An 18,471-nucleotide genomic window follows, 5' to 3' on the forward strand; every position below is an offset into this window, starting at 1 on the left:
GTGTCCATAAGACTACGCACGACACATACATTTACATGGCACGGACTGTCCCGCTATGCGATCTGCCATTTCCATATGACGCACTTGAGATGAACGTCTCTGATAAACATGCTGATGCGTTGATGAAATAGGTTGTCGAAGAATGTCCTGTGAAAATTGGCATTTTTTTATGTGATTCCTACTGAAATTTCAAAATTATCAATTTTGAAAATAAAACTCACTGAAAGCTTTATTTACTTTTGGAGCTTTAGCACACTGCAAACTTTTAGTCGGCGGATAGTTTGTTCGCGTTATTGATCATTATAACGATCTGGCATTTAGCTGGTATAGATAGTTCAACTCAGATTTGCGCGCGGCCCTATGTGTGCGTCGGCTTGTAAATATACAACTTTCATTCGTGTGACAGTGACGTCGTCCGAGCATGACGTGTTCGCATCGCTTTTTGTTATGGGTACAGTCGTTTACGAAAATGTCTAGTTCTTCACGGAGAAATTTTTTTGAAAAGGTAGCGTTTCAAAAAATGAAACAACATTTATTTTTATTATTACATTTTACAGTTTTTCATTATTTTTTCATACGTTTTTTTCAAATTGACATTGACAATATCTAAGAAATAAATGAGGTGAAATATCTAAGATGAATTAAATACTCCTTACATATTTTCTAGCTCGGGGTACGCGGACAATAAATAAAAGTGTGGACTAAGAATGTAAAAAGACGTATAATCTATACTAATATTATAAAGAGGAAAACTTTGTTTGTTTGGTTGTAATGAATAGGCTCAAAAACAACTGGGCCGTTTTTAAAATTTTTTTCACCATTCGAAAGCTACGTTATCCACGAGTAACATAGGCTATATTTTATCCCCGTACGGGTAGTAGTTCCCACGGGACGCGGGTAAAACCGCGGAAAAACGGTTAGTCTAGTATAATAATGTAAACAAAATGTGTGGGGAATTTTAAAAAATTATATTGCTTCGCATAATGTCGACCAAAATAAGACGGAAATAATGAAACTCATAAACCCGACTGTACCTCTTGTCACGCACACAAAGTCACTGTATATGTACAAGGGTTACCCACACATAAGGCCGCGCGCAAGACTGAATTGAACTTACTATAACAGACCGACTGAAAACTTTCATTGGATACAAATATCGGGTTAATAACTGTCGGCTGACTGTTTAGTCTGCAGGTACTCTTAAGCAAAAAAAGAAGATAAAAAATATAACTTTAATTTTACATTAATTTATTTGTAACTATGTCAACATGCTTGTAATGGAGACTAGACATGCTAAAGACCTGTTTAAAACCAGCACGGAAATTGTTTAACGATTTTTATAGTTAAATTGAATAAATCTTCTAATAATACTTATAGGATATATCACACAAAGCTTATGATATACCCAAACTAATTAAAATAATAAACCAATTAATAGTACAATTAATTTTATTTTTATTGATATATTTTACACACATTTCAACTGGTCTGTTTTAATAGAGAAATAACGATATCTTAATATATTTCAAGCTATTAAAAGGAGTTTTACCAAAATTAACATAGGAATTTGCCAATATCCATTGGCGGCATATTTTGAAATACAAATGTATTTAAAACCCAATCCAAATAAACCTTTTATTGCTGTATAATCAGAGATTTTTAGTGTTTCTTCAAAATTTTGCGAATTTAGAGCAAAGGTTTTAGTTTTAATGTGCAAAAGATAAGTATTATCACAATTAGAATGCTAAGTAGGCATTTAAATGGTATTGTGTACCTATTCAAAACATTTTTATATGATCAAAAAAAGTATTTCTCACTAAAGAGGTTGTAGTATTTATGGTTAACTCAGTTCAATAAACAAATGTTGATAAAACTTTTTCTGTAGGCAACTAAGTTAATGTCGTACTCTTTTTGTAGAAAAGAAGACACTACACTAACATTTTCTGATGCCTGTATCTTCATATTTCAAGCAATATAATTATTTAATTTGAATTTTTCATTTTATAAATTGTTTGATTAATAGTACTAGGTTTTATGACTGACCAACCTTTCAGCCTATCCTTGGCCTGAATACCTGTAATAAAGGCTGGCTGGCAAACATTAATACATACAAACATGAAAAAAAAAATTGAACCATGACCCATGCATACTTATACTGGAAAATCAATAATATTCTGCATGCATACCTGTAGCCATCAGTACACTGGCTTGCAATAAAATGTAATTATGTTGTTCTAGGAACTATAGTATTTCTTCTCACTTTCATATTGTCTCTTTTGATGAACAAAGTACAAGTTTGTCAAGTGCATTCTGCCTTTATGCAGTAACTGTTTGGTTCCCGTATGTATGGGTAATGCTGTATTCATCGGAATAACATGGGCGTAAATTATTGCTTGGACAAGACGACAAGTTTGTTGTTTGTCTAGCTCAATACTTATTCAATGAAGATGTTTTTAAATTTCAAGGAAACGGCAGCTTTCCGCTGTCTGCGACAAAGACTCTTTTGTCGAAGAGGTTTTGGTTATGTTGAACTAGCGGTTTCCGCAGTTTCACAGGCGTCCCGGGAAGCTCGAGCTATCCTATACTTCACCTATACACAGTGCCGTAACTAGCCTTTTATGCGCCCGGTGCGAGCTTTCAAAACTGCGCCCTTGAAAAATGCTCTAACCAGGCTCTGACAATAAAGTGGACAAATGTGCATAAACATAAATCTATCTATTTTTTGTTTACGAAGGTATAGGTACTTAGTAAATTTCTTTAAGATAAAAATTGTTTATTCAAAATCTATCTCTCGCACGCTAGTGCGTCAGTAACGCCGCACGCGTACTTAATGAATAAAATCAAAGATAAAGGGAGGACCAATGAATGTGGCTGACAGCAATGATAGCGTAACGTGAACTATATGTACATCTCCTCAGCTAGATTGACAGATTTGCTTTGAACTTCTAAGTTAGAAGTGGCGCCCTCCAAATGAATATAGACAGAAATGGTCTCATAGTTACTGTATAGGTACTTTTGTTTGTGTATGTAATATTGCGAGCAAGACAAGGTGGATTTATATTTGTCTGACGTGTCGTGACGTGACGCGTCAGAACTGTATCGGTTCCATACATAAGCCATCACAACACAACACGTTACGCACTAGTGAACGTTACCATCCTACTAATATTATAAACGCGAAAGTTTGTATACATGGATGGATGGATGTTTGTTCCTCTTTCACGCAAAAACTACTGAATGGATTTTAATGAAACTTTACAATAATATAGCTTATACATTAGAATAATACATAGGTTACAATCAGTGCCGGCTTTAATTCTACTAGCGCCCTGGGCGAGATTTGTACGGCGCCCCCAACCGCAATTCAAACCCATACGAAAAACAGAGACATAATATATGTAGTTACCGATTGCGCGAGCGAAGCGAGCGCGAATTTTTTTTTCATAGTTCACAAGTCCAAGCAAAAATTACTTAAAATGTAGCCCAATCGTACATAAGTTATTGCTGGTTGGTGAATGCAAAAACACGGGAACAGAGGTCCTGATTGCGCGAGCGAAGCGAGCTCGAAATTTTTTGTTATATTTTAGAACTCAAAACAAAAATGACTTAAAATGTTGCCCAAACGTAGATAACTCTTTGTTGGTGTTGGCGCCTATGAATTAAAATTTTGGGACTTAAAGTAGTACCATAAATAGAAACTAGAAGTTACTTTCTAATTAATAAAAGGACTTAAAAACGACGCTACCTTTTTGCTAGGGTAGACAAAAAAATGTTGAAAAATAAAAACAACTATAAAGTGAAGCAAGCCCGAAAAAGCTTTTTTGAGATTTGGATTACTAAAAGTCCTTAACATATATAATAAAAGGCGACTGTGAAGTGAAGAAGCCGCGAGCGAAGGGAGCGCGAATTTTTTTGAGTATTGGGACATTAAATTCAAAGTAGCTATATGTGAAAAAAACGTAGGTGCAAAGAAACCGCGAGCGAAGCGAGCGCGAACATTTTTGAGTTTTGGGACATAAAAGTAGTGTATCTAACGCGCCCGGCATTGACAATACATTAATTTAATTGAAATTTCTTGGTCCAGGAGCGTACCGCGGCGCCCCTGAGCCCGCGGCGCCCGGGTTATTCGCACACCATGCACCATAGGTTAAGGCGGCCCTGATGCTATCCATACATTTGGATACAGTTCTTGTAAGCTGCGATCTTTGATGAAAATTAAAACAAAAATAGGAGTAAAATTCTGATCAAGGATTGGTTGGGGGCGCCTGCGGCGCCCCTTATGTCCGGCGCCCTGGGCCGTCGCCCAACCGCACCCTACCCTAAAGCCGCTACTGGCTACAATTTATAAACATATTGTTCGAAATACTAATCCTGCGCAGACGAAGTCGCGGGCACCAGCTAGTACTAAATGTATGAAACCGATACCGTTCTGACGCGTCACGTCACGACACATCAGACAAATATAAAACCACCTTTACAAGTGTTGTTGTTTCAAGATCGCTTGAAAAATGCCATATAGATATAGATAGTACAGAGGGCGCGTCTACACCATATTCGCAATAAAACAGAATGTACCTACTAACTACCATGCATGAAACAAAACTAGATACTGGTCTGGTCATTTCTGCGCCCCTCCAGGGTCTGCGCCCTATGCCTGGGCACCGCTGGCACCGCCCTAGTTACGGCACTGCCTATACAGTAATTGAAAAAAAAAAAAAAAAAAAAAACAAAATAAACATTATCTCCTTTCGCATGTACCCTAAAGATGTCCTGAATTATTTCCCCTGAAAAATTGAAAGAAAATATTCTTTACACAGGAAGCCTTCACTGTCCACGATATAGACACAACCCATAAACTATTCAATAAATTAAGTATCAAAAACTCGTGAAGTCTCGTTTCAAATAAAATGTTTTACCAACTCACTCATTTCTCTACATGTTTCAAAAATACCAAGTTTCGGCAACAAAATAGCAAAAAGACTGCTAGTTACACAAATTATAACGTTACCATAAGGAATGCAAGGGAATGAGTTGTGTGCAGTTATACCGCGGGGTGTAAAGGTTGCAATATGTTGGAGAGATGAATACGAAGGTCGGCCATGGCGCTTGTAAACATGGTCAGCGTTGCGACCGCTTTATTTTCGTTTGCGCGTAGGATTTGTGAAAGATGAGCTAAAAATTCGGTCCAAAAGCACTAGTGAAGTGTAAATAATAAATTGTAGGAAAATGCTCTGTTTTGAATACCTAATTTAGCACAAGAAAATATGTAGGATAGACGCTCAAGAGTCTCTATTTTAATTTGTTTTACTGAAAGATTGCATTTTTTTGATGCACAAACGAAGACGGTTTTTAGACCACTTTATAACTAATTCTTTTTGGGTAAACTTTAAAGGCTTATAGATGTACCTATAACTTATATTTTTTTATACAGAGAGCTTAAAAACAATTTTGAGTGTTGATGAAATCAGTTAAAACCAGAGCCAACCTTTCAGACTACCCATAACTTCACCACAATTAGACAAAACTTGATACAAATGTTTGAAGTTAAGTCACGAATACACCCGTTAGTTAAGTTACAAAGCTAAACCAAAGCCGCAGTCGCTCCGAGGATGTTTTTGGTGCATAAACAGATCTCCGTCTCTATGTTAAGTTTCTATATGCTAGTTTTATAATTATAAATGAGTTCCTTTTGTTATAGTGCTCACGTTCTGGCTGAAAATATAAATATGTGTACATATTTTACGGATAAAATCGGTCTGGGACTAGTAAAAGCGGAGTAGCAGGTCATATTTCACCTAGAAGTATTTTTAGGTGAAGAAAAGATCCGTAATGGTATTTATTTGTTAGTAAACTTAACGTATGTGCAAATATAATAGGTAAATCCCAACTATAAATTGAACATACATAAGTGCATATACACGAAACATTGTTTTAAAAAGAACAATGACTGATATAACACGTCTTAGAATGAGGATAGCAATCGAAGATAGCTTACAGCCACGCCTCTTAAATCAACGAAAGTCTATAGGTACAACAAAATCTAGATATTTGCATAAATTGTCCCGTTGCTAGATCTAACTCAATCGTATGAAAGTTAAGGGCAAGCCATTGTTTCTCCTAGCTTGGGGCGGTCGTGCACATTGTTCATTGTCTAAGAAACTTAGATATGTTTTAAAATAATATTTTACGAGCCCGTCGAAGTCGGCCCGTTGACAGAGCTAACGTGTGGCTTGAGAATATTCCTAGAGTAAGAGTACTCGCAGACCGACGACTAAATAGTCGGCTCGACAGTTGACCAGATGTTTGTAAAAAAAAAAATTTAAAGAGTATTTTAAATGTCAGTTGAAGACAAGTTTTCAGTGATTTTTTTTATTTCAATCAAAGTTTTTAGTCGTTTTGATATCGGCCAAGTATCAGATCATTGTAATATGTGTACTACCATTCACTTTCTTAGATTTTGTAGTGTAAGCAAACTATCGGCCGACTAAAAGTTTGTAGTGTGTGGCTCTCCAAGTCATGAGGTTAAAATTATAAGGATGTGCATGTAAGGGTGATTCTTTTTTTTCGTGCATATTACGCGTCCAGCCTAAAAAGCTTAATTTACTAACTGAATACCTATGTTTTTTATACAGGAAATCAAAAGTTATAAAGTTAGGCTTCTATGCATGTAATGTTTACTGATGAAAGTAACCTAATTAACAAAATATAAATTAAAAACATAATTAATTCTCATTTCCTTCGGTGTCCATATGCTATCGTCCTAGATATACTTGTATTTTATTCAAAAGTATCATTATTAATTATGAATAAGTAACCGTACTAAAAAACTACATTAAAAAGTACAACTTTTTCATCTCCATAAACAAAGCTAGCTCCGCAATTTTATATTTTTTTTATTTCATAAATGTTTCTCATTTTTTTTTTGTCATTACCATCGGGTTGGACGGATCTATGAATTATACTCTGCGTATTGCCCTTAACGTTGATACACCGACAACACACCCCGCGCACATCCCTCAGTCGGCCAGTAAACGTCTCAGCAGGTGCACGCATGCTTGTGATAATAAAATATGTTCGTGTAAAGTTGCGCAGGAGGTGATTATTCTGGAATTGTTCTCTCTCCTATCGTTGCCATAATTAAGTAGGTATTTATGACTTAGTTTATTATGTTACTAATTATAGATTCTAATAATAACCTTCGATTACTAAAGTATTTAAGATTTCCGTAAGTTTGATATCCTATGATATAAATTGAAAAAAGGATTGAAACCTCATTACCTTCTTCCTCACCACCTTCGTTTACCTTCGTTTTTTTTAGCGATGGTAATGAGATTAAAACGATGGTATTTAGAATCTATAAATACTTTAATTGCGATTTGTGCTTCATTTTTGTTTTTAATATAATTATAAGTAATTTTAATTACATTATAAATTACTTTTGATAAACTTGTGAATCTACTTACGTGTAAGGTATTTATTTTCGCAGAGGACCAAGAATTAAGAATGCCGAGAAAAACTAAACACAAACGAGAGCACGATAGACTTCAAAAGAAAAAAAAATATGCAGCAATTAAGGCAGGTCCTGAAAAGTATAAAGAAGATCAGTGTTCGAAAGGGCCGCAGTCACCGAAAGTCAAAAAATTATCTGATATTAATGTGACTGATTGGGAAAACAGAAAATTTTATGTTGATATAAAGGAACCCGTTGACAAAAATTTTCAGACCGATTTAGGGAAATTTATCATGTCCAATAGCGAACCAGAGCATGATACCAAAGAAAATGTAGAAGGAGTATACGCAAAGAGAGAAATTCAAAATTTTTGTGATGATGATTCCGATGAACATATTTTCTAATACTTTGAGTTATTTTAATTCATTCGTTTTTGATATCATATTTTCGAAATATTTTTTTAAAAGTATATAATTACATTGCGAGAAGTCTAATTTTAGTTTTGTAGTCTGATTCTTAGGTTATCTTGCCCTATTCCCAATTTTATTTGGGGTCGGCGCAATATGTCTTCTGCTTTTTTGTGTCATCTGTCAGACAATTTATCCATCTTTTCTTAGGTCCTCCTCTTCTTCTCCATCCATCTACATTTATACCTAGCACATACTATGTTGCATGCGTATCATCTCTCCTCATTACATGCCCATACCATGACAACCTTCTTACTTCTCATCTTTTCTGTAACTGGCGCTACTTTCAGACTTCCTCTAATGTAACCATTCCTCACTTATATCAATTCTTGTCACACCACACATCCATCTCAACTTTCTCATTTCTGCTACATGTACTGTCTTCTCATCCCCCTTTTTCAGTGGCCAACACTCAGATTCACCCTTGTTCTTAAAAAAACTATTGCACCACTCGTCTGGTATTGTTTCCTCTTGCAAACACTTATTGAAGAATAAAGTCAGCCATTTCCATCCATCCATCTTTAATACCTTCCACACTTTCACTCGTATTCCACCTGGCCCTAACGCTTTTCCATATTATACTAATTCTTAGCTTATAGAAGAAAAATAAAAGCTTCTGATTTTTGTCTCATTATTCTCAAAGATTATGATTATTGTGTAGAAAAATAAGTAAAAAATTAAAAAAGACAAGAAAAATACCCTTATCAATAGTATCCGATCATTTAGAAGTCTAATTTTAATTTCTTTATTTAGTTTATTGAATATAAAAATAAATCTTTCTTATCCAAGTTTATATCAGTCGATTTTTTTCATTTTCATAACCTTAACTTCTCGATTTTCCTCTGGAAACTAAACAAAATCATTACCATCGTTGAAGTTCTCATTACCATCTCACTCCGAAAAGTTAACATAATTGTAATTCCATTGTTTTCTATCAAAGGAAGGTAGAAACTACACAAAGTTGAAGGATTACCTATATTTTGACGATATTAGAAAAAAAAACAAAGTTATTTGACAATAATTTGAAATTTCTAAATATCACAGAATTTGCACGAACTACGCGAAACACCCGTAACAAATGGCCGTGTTATTCGTTTAATGGTGTTCTAACATTTGCATAAACTGTCGGCTCTTTAATGAGTACACTATGAATTGTCGGAATATTTGATAGTGCATGCAGCGTTCATAATTCGGTAATAATGGTCAAAGTAATAAAAATAATATATGTAAGCATGTTAAGGTGAAAATCTAAAAGTACAATTACAGTCTGTGTCTAAGGGTTACCCTTACAATATATCCATGTGGTAAAGTGAATGTGAACAACGAAAATGCAGCCAAAGCTATAAAATATCTCGCATTCCGTTATAATAAGTATACAATAGGTTATCTCAACTTACTGTATCACAAACTTTCGGTATACCCAAAACCGAAACAGTGAATTAACATAGAGAGAAATAAAGCCCGTTTAAGTTTCCAACTTTTGCTCACAACGTCACTCTTTAATGCACGAACAGTTTCAGCAATTAATTAACGACCTCCGATCTTTTCTTTGATAAAACCGACATCAGTGAATACATCTCTTATATCGAGAATCAATGCGAATTCTCAGATAGTGATCGATAAGGCTCGATCATTGTGAAACAATATGCCACAGTTCTCAATGTAATCTCATTTAGAGTGGAAATCGATTAATTAAGTTAATTTAACTACACGATCTCGTATCTTATCGATGTCTTTGATTGCGCCGCGTCATAAACAAAGCTGACGGTTGCAGTCACAATCGTTTGATATGGTGAATTAATGGCTACTGCTTCATGCTATATTGGGTGTCGGGTGCATAAAATTGCACTTAAAGGATGTATATCTAAAGACACTGCATTATTTTCCTGTATACATTACATTGACGGGCCTTGACTTAACGCAGATTTGGGCAATAAAAGACAAATAAACATACTGTCATCTAGGTTTTATTGAAGAATCAATTACGGATTCCTATCATCAATCGCATAAAGTTCTCAAGGACTGTCAATAAAATTTTAGTATCGGTTCAAAACAAACAGTTAGCGAGCGTCATTTTAATAGCAATGTATTTGCAAGTCTGTGGGCGGTCTGTTTTCTTTAGCAGTTTATGCGATCGGCGCCTTTGCGACGGATCCAGAAGAGGTGCTAACCAAATCATGGTGAAATACTGTTCGTCTTATATGCCGCTAATCTAGAGAACTAACGGCCCTTTTCATAAAGTTTGCACGCTTGGAGAAATCTAAGAGCTTTATAACTCGATTGTGTTGTGTTTGCAAACTTCTGAGGTAGTAAAAATGTGTGAAGAAAACTTTTATGGTAGCTGTGTGTAAGTAGCGCTGCTATGTTCTTTTGTTATTATAACTTCATTTGAGAGAGAGTTAAGGAACTATTGAGGAAATAATCACTCAGAGTCAGTAAGGCAGAGTTCTTCAATAGGGTTAACGAGAAAGGAACATGTGAAAAGCTAAAATTCTCTAACTAATAAAATGTATACTGGATTAGTAGCTACCTAGGTCACATTCTATTCTGATACCTACGGGAAGAAATTTCCTGGAGATGCAGGTCAACTAATCAATAATACTTAATGCTAACAATGAGCGTTGATTCTAATGCTATCTACTTACATTTGAGAAATTCTATTTGCGACGATGATCGGAACACTGATTCGCTTAATTGGCAATATGGCAACACTTCCATTCCTGTTCTGTTGGCCAAACTTTGTTTCAATAGATGAATATAAATGAGACACGGTATTCCAGTAATTAAAAATAATTAGGCAGATTTTTATGAGTACTCACTTCAAGCTGATATTTTGTGGTTGGTCGTAATTCATTTAGTCAATAAATCAAGATGTTTCTGACTACTTATTACATGGAATTAATATGAACTATTATCTACCTTGTATGCCGTTCAGGGTTTGATGAACTTTGTATTAATTGTTCGTTTATTTCTGGTGTGTACTGAAAAAAGTGAGCAAACAATCATCACGGGAATTGTCATGACTCTACTTATTTTGGGTTAATACACGATGTTACTGCCAACTTCTTGCTTGGCAGAATAGGTGACAGTTCTGTTAATTTATCGGAGGCTACAACCTGTCATGGTGAATTAAGAAAGCCTCTTCTACATTCTCAAAGTGTATTCCAAACACCAAAAATGCCTAAGTACTCATTCCAACGTTTGTTTATTTGTTGTTTGCAGGTAGGCATCTACTCGGGAGTCGGAGGTATAATCATCGGCAAGGATATTGAGCCCTGACCTTCACCTGCGCAGAAGTGATTTATTGGTTCATTGCCTTAAATGTACAGTGCGCAAAGCGATCCCACTCTTCCGCCGAGTGCTCATTATCCGTGCCGATAACTATAAGCTACTTTTTATCAGGATGCGGGAATAGTTCCCTTGAGACGAAAACCTAAAAATAAACAAATAAATATTTTCGCAGATTTCCAATCAATTGGTTGATTCCTCTCGCCTCATTCCAGTCTATTATTAGCTCGGGCGATACATCGCGACCGCAGCGCCGCGGTTTGACCTCTCAGACGTGGATCAACACAATGTTGGACATTCCGAACGACAGATATGACTAGTGAGGTGACAAGGTGGGAATAAATATGGAATGGGAAACAAGATGGGAAAATAAAAAAAAATAATAGAAATATTGTTTTAATAATATTTTTAATTCTAGAAAAATATCTACGAGCTTAAGAAACAAGATTTTGAGGCAATAAAATTATAATGCCTAATAGCATTTATTACATTAGGTATACAAGAGATATGTAATTGCTACCTTCTCTTTCGTGACGTTCTCGAATGGGTGCAATTTACAATTTATGAGCTTGACACTTCATTTCAAAAAATCTACCATTAAAATACAAAACGGTACCATTTAAGCAAACTAATAAATAACCGGTCAGTAACAATAATTTTTACTCTAGTGACAGAAGTCAAAATAGAGCTGTCCAAAGTAAAAGTGTATTCAACAAAAGTTCATTAATACTCTCTGAGCGATTGTCCGAAATTCATTGAAATCACACAAAAGTCACCATCTGGACTTCCGGGATTCTATAGTAACATCGTCAGAAGATTTATTGGTACATCACTATAACTCTTTCCCACACAACAATCAACCTTATTACGTGATGAATTAAGTTCATAATGGTCAAGCAGTGATCAGGTCACATTTTATAAGGCAAAAATAAATTCGAATTAATTTTATCAACATGAAATTGTCCTTTGAGTATAATTTACGTCTAAAATGGGGCTATTCAGTTATCAAACTAATAAAGAAAAAAAGATCACACATTGTGTTATATAAAAACGAAAAAGATTTATGACCAGATAAACAGATTTATTATTAAGTAATTAGGTACGTTTAAAGATAAAGTGCCCAGATGCCCCAGTGCCCAAGGTCGGAAATGTGAATATTTACTGGTGCCTTAAATACAGGCGACAGATTTGATTTATAATCAGCTAGTAAACTAACTACTGCCTGAGTATAAATCTTTTCTATTCGCTAATTAAAACTTAAACTAGGCATGGGAATGAAAAGAATAATTAAAAACAATAATTTAACATAATGTAGCGTACCTTACATTATGTTATCACAGTTGTCCTTACGGTACTGGGATCGGGCAAGATACAGCACAGTATACTATCATTATACACTGAATGAACCTAAGTCCAATGAGGAGTATAAGTTGTCAAAAGCTTGATCTAACTGCCTGCTAAAATAGAACCAACAAAGGAACGAAAACAGACCCGATTATATTTACCGCTACCGTTACACTACCTATACCTACTTATCTACAGTCGTAATTTACTTCACAACATATCGTTGAAAATGAAAGTTTATTACCGCCCGTTTATTAAAAGACGTATGTGTTATTTTAAATAGCCATCATATTATAAAATAGATTGGTATCCATTAACGCGTGATAACTCTCACCTGTCAGCCATTTTGATTTAACAAAAGAACAACATGAACGATTTAGTTTTAGAACATTTCTGTACACAAAACAGCTATCATTTTATTGGACTTTGTTATTATAGGTACTTGAAGACTACTGAATAGATTTGACTTGAAAAACCAATGTTTTTTCAGTATCTTTTGAAGTTTAAAGCCTTTGGTCTTAAGTCGGTTAAAAGAACTGTCGAACTACTCCTTAATTTTTTTGAAATTAGTTTCAGACATTGAACTAAATAATAACTAATACCCATTGAATAAACTAATCACGTAGGTAACACAATTTGCAAAATCATAACCTAACAAGCCCACTCAAAGAGTCCCGTTTCGATCTCAGTCCCGATAGTGGATGGCTAGCAGACACACGTCAGACACACGACAATCAGTCAGATAGCATCGGGTAATCGTACAAATCATCTGTGCACGGTATTAGGTGTCGGGGCTAGGAAATACTCGCTGCAGGCGGGTCGGCCGTCCTGTGAGGATGGTATTGAAATTCCTTTATTTCTTAGTGAGTGTGTGCAGTATGGGAATGTATATAGGGGAAGATTTTTCAGTAAAAATATAGGAAGACTTATTATATTTATCACTAACTTCCTATTTCTCGTGGTTTCAATCTTGATAAAACGTTACGCACAAGGTTTGCGTAAAACAGGAAAGAAATACGGGCTTAGGAGTATTGAATTCAATTTTGAACTTTTGGATTCACAATTTAAGGAAGAATCAGTGATAACTGTTTAATCTACAAATTAATATTATCTTTTATGCAAACTAGCTACCATTTAATAACAATATTACGTCTGTATAAGCAATTCTTGCTTCAAAAGCTACCGAAAAGATCAAAGAGGAAGAAGGAAGTTTAAATAAGCCGATTGCAAAATCAGATAAGACCGAATGTTGTGTAGTTAATTTGCATAAAATATTGTCGGTCACTGACATTAGTTATTTGAAACTTATCATAAGTCACAGTTACATTTTTGGTGTGTAAAGAATGATGACTGCGAGGGCGTGTCATCTTTTTGTCTTGTGCCTACGTGAGCACGCTATGATAAATTCTCTTCATAACTCCTAAAAGAAAGTTGTTACAAACACTAAACCTAACCACGTGGGCGAACTAGTCACCACTCAAATATATTCCAATATAAACTTGATCGATATTAAATAAAGCAAGACCGATACGCTTATCTGAATACAATCTCTAGATAGGATAATGTCGCCGTGGACAACGATGTAACAGAACCTTTTGTTCAATCTCCAGCGCGGCATAGTTTAGCAGTTTCCAATGATAGGGGTGAAGACAGTACAATAAGGGTACCATCGACTATACGATCTTTAATCGATATATTCAGCCTTTCCGATTACATCGACAAGCCATTGTGGGTAAAGAGTTGTGACAGGCAGCCTTAATAGTTGTCTAGTAGATAAATGGTCGGTATTTCTATCTTTAGTGATTATGCGTAATGTTTTGAGGTGGTAAATGATCGATTGTTGGACTCGGTGTCGATTTCAATAGGTTTAATGTACTGGATATTCAATAGGGTTACCAGTGTTGTGTAATAATTCTTGTTCCAACCTACTGAATAAGTACGTGAAGATTGTTGATCAGGAATTATTATGAAACCTAAGATCTCAGCACCAATTTAAGTAGGATTCATATCCAAAAACAATAAAGATACCAGGTACAATTCAGCAATAGTGGACAATTTATGAATGGGTAGAAGATAATACTAAGTACAAAGAGACAAACCTTCACACTGACGTAAAGGATGATTATGTAAATAAAGACCGGAAATTACTGTTTACAAACTTTTATTCTTCACACGTAACTAGAGGATTCAAAAAAATCTTTATACGTTTAACAGTTCAATTTAACGAGTGAACCATAATTTAGCGATAAAAGAAAACCAAATAGATAAAGTAAATACACCCGTGTAGCGTTAGTTGTGTACACATTGTAAAATTGAAGTAGACTGCTAAAATTAACGTCTATTGAACTTCTAAACACTTTGCTATTTCTATGCTACATTAAAAACTAAAGATACAATACATGATGAAGGAAAAAATCTAGGTATAGGATCTCATAACACCTAAGGACACCCATGGTTAAACTTCCTGGTTGGATAAATCGGGTTAAATACTTACAAATACAAATAAACCTGCCATAAGTACCAATAAGGACAAGTACCTACCTTTACAAACCGATATTAGACTTTCACCGCATACTCTACATCACTAATCAAAACGACAAACAAACGAACATCAATCAAATTAGTGTACCACCAAAAACAAAAGCACGAATCACTAAAGAAACACAATACGTCCATCCCAATAATATTTATTAATGAAATCATCAAGAAATCCTTTTGGTAGATGAAGATAATGATCAACAAAAGGAACTAGCTACTGATATACAGCCATGACTCGAGTATCAAATTGTAACAACGTTATATTTCATGGTGATACTGCCTGCCGCCTTATCTCGGGTAACTTAATTTAAGGCTTGATTCGACTAAGTGAATTAGAAATGTATTATGTTACGAGGTCTGAAGTGAGTGAGTATGTTGTTGATGGTTCTTCCTGGTACGTATTAAAGTTCTCTTGGGTTTTATCTTTTGGAAGTATTATTTCGTAGATTCTAGATTCAAGACGAACTCACTTTTGAACTTTAGGGTCTGGATTTGAGACACCTATTGTTTTTCTTAAAACTCTTTGTTATAGAAACATGACTTTATAAAAAAAAATATAAACATCTAAGTAGGTACCCAATACTTCAAAATCGATGAGCATTTGTTAACATATTGTCATTTCCCAACTTTGTTTTATTTATTTGTTAAAGTTCTATAATTTGATTGTCAGGTCCACTCTTTTGCCCTACTTTATCTACCATAACTATCATAATAATCAAGTTGTTCAATGTACGCACCAACAGCCACCGTTCACGTAATCTCCATAATTTCTCGCATTGTTTCACAAACACCAAGCAATTCGTAACGGACAATTTAGACTTTTAACGCCGATACAACATAATGGAGGGGTGCTGACGCCAAACATTTCCATTAACAAAATGCTCTCGAAAACCCTTGTTAACAATGATAACTGCATTCTGGGAGAAACGAAGCATAACTCATTCGATTAAACTGTGGGTTTACCGACTGCGGGTCGGGTTAATTGTAACACTACGAAGAATAAAAACCATCATAACAAGACCTCTAAAAGATGCATCTTCTGCTAATTCTTTCTTAATCTCGACAGACTTCACGGTTCTAACAGAACTGGTTACGTTAATCTTCGGCGACGACTAAGCAGATATTAGTGACGCCAAGAAAGTGTTAATCCCATTTTAATATGACTAATTGTCTCTTAGTTGACGGTGACTAGTGACTCCGGCACGTCTGTGGGTGGAAGTGCAATTAATATTACCTAACGGTAGTGCCTCGTGTTTACGAAGGACATTTTGTGGAGTAATAAGATCGATAAAACCTGTTTTGTTACGATTTAGCACCCAGCACTGAGGTGTTAATTCGCAATTTCTACATCTCATTTGAGGGGAGTTCCTGCAGGTTTATTATCTTTTGCTGCATCAGCTAACACTTTTGCCGCATTCCTATAGCTTGTATGAAGTTTTGCCGTATCGTTTGGTAATTGCTTGTGCAACTGACAATCAGATTACGTTCTTCTATCACACTGCCTTTAACCAGTCAGTTAACTTTCAGTGATTACACTATATTTTTTCCTAATTCCGATCGCATATCAGCAACACCTTCAAAAATGTTCTGTTTACACTATAATCTGAAAATACATCAGTTTACTTACGTAATAATATTATGGCAAGCGGATATTCATAAAACTGTTCTAAATATATGAAATAGACGTCGGAAGTAAAGATATCGGGCTCGTGACCTTAGAATTGAACTTTCCAAGTTATCTAGTCAAAGTACTTGTGTACTTACTTCATAGTTACACTGTAATTATACATTGGCAATGCATTAAAATAGATGAATTCATGCAAGAACGCTTCGGTATCTCTTTTTTAACCGATTTTCTTTCCTCTTCTATTATTTTTCGTCAGCTCCTTAATTTAACACAGACCTCGAAGTGACCTCTTTTTTTTAGAAAATCATCAAAAGTTAGGTATCCTTCCCGCTGTGGGAGTAGCTCAGACTTTAACTAACTAAAACGAACTTATATTAAAATCCTTCTGAGACCTCTAAAGTGACCTAAAGTTAATCTGGAAGGAAGAAAAGATCTTCCGAATCAAACTAACAGGACTTTCTCTTTCGCATCGTATGATCCAAGACCACTGCTGGTCAAGTCCCAAGAGCTGAACTGTGTCATCGGTACATTTCGTACTGGTCTGCCTACACTACGTTTCTCGTTACAATTAACCATTAGGTGCATTTGCAATGTGCCCCGCCCACTGTCCTAAACACAATTCTTCGGAAATTGCCTGATTTGGGATGTCGTCCGAACGTCAAAGTTTGCACAAATTATAATCTAGTTATAATAATTTAAAGATACTGTGTGAATAATTTATTGACATTCGCTTAGGAGCTGCAATTTAATATTAAAATAATAACGAAAACCTATTAATAAAACGTTTAATTGACCAAATAAGTGTGGTACGCGCCCCTTTCTGAATTACCATAGAGAAGTCATAAGTGTGTGCTAAGTATGAATGTAGATGGATGGAGAGGAAGAGGAAGACCTAAGAAAAGATGGATGGATTGCCTGAAAGATGATATGAATAGGAAGGGAGTGAGTGTCAGTATGACGAGTGACAGGGGAAAATGGAAGAAAATGACATATTGCGCCGACCCCAAGTAATATTTGGGAACAGGGCAGGAGAAAGAAGAAGAAGAAGAAGTCATAAATTATGAGTGTTGTTACCACATGCACGAGCTATATAGTCGACTTTATTTATTGGGTGATTTCGTGTTTATCTAAGAGTAGCCACACACTGCCAACTTTTAGTCAGCCGATAGTTTGTTTGGGCTGACAAAGTAGTATGAAGATGAATGGTAGTTAGTAGGTACCTACGCATATTACAAAGATCAGGTATTTAGTTGGTCGGACACCGACTGAAAGCTTTGATTGGAATCCAGATTTTCTTTAAAAAAAAATTGACAACTATCGTGTCAACTGTCGGCCGACTATTTAGTCTGTAGTTTGCGGGACTCTAAATGGTACATGTAGTATGCGGTTTTATTTTTTAGTGCTAGGTAAGGTTTAATGGCACGATTAGTTCAGTGTTGCAAGGAACGTGATTGCCGGCCTATATTACCTGCATGTGAGTGTTGTCATTGTATTTATATAATGTTCATGAATGTTTTTTTTTTTACTGGGTTGTATTGTGGACTTAGTAAGACTTTAAAAAAATTAGTGTCGTTAAAACATATGTGTTTTAAAAATAATTATTTCAGACGAACCGTGCCCAGCATACTACTACTAGGTAGGTACTGTAATAATTTTGGGGATTCAGAATTTAACCAGAAGACTTACGTATTTGACTCTTCGAATGGTAGGTCTATAGATTTACATTTCGGAATTTTGTTGACTGTTCTTTTTAATGC

The 18,471-nt window shown here is 35.3% G+C and overlaps 1 long non-coding RNA gene across 1 annotated transcript; it reads left to right on the plus strand.

Moving 5' to 3' along the window:
* Nucleotides 1–6,861: 6,861 nt before the first annotated feature.
* On the plus strand, nucleotides 6,862–8,577 carry LOC124638572. Its single transcript, XR_006985377.1, has 2 exons — nucleotides 6,862–7,141; nucleotides 7,487–8,577. It is a non-coding gene; the product is annotated as an uncharacterized LOC124638572 (long non-coding RNA).
* The last annotated feature ends 9,894 nt before the right edge of the window (nucleotides 8,578–18,471 follow it).

Source organism: Helicoverpa zea, chromosome 17 (genome assembly GCF_022581195.2).
Source record: "Helicoverpa zea isolate HzStark_Cry1AcR chromosome 17, ilHelZeax1.1, whole genome shotgun sequence".
In the NCBI taxonomy this organism is placed as follows: Eukaryota; Metazoa; Arthropoda; class Insecta; order Lepidoptera; family Noctuidae; genus Helicoverpa; species Helicoverpa zea.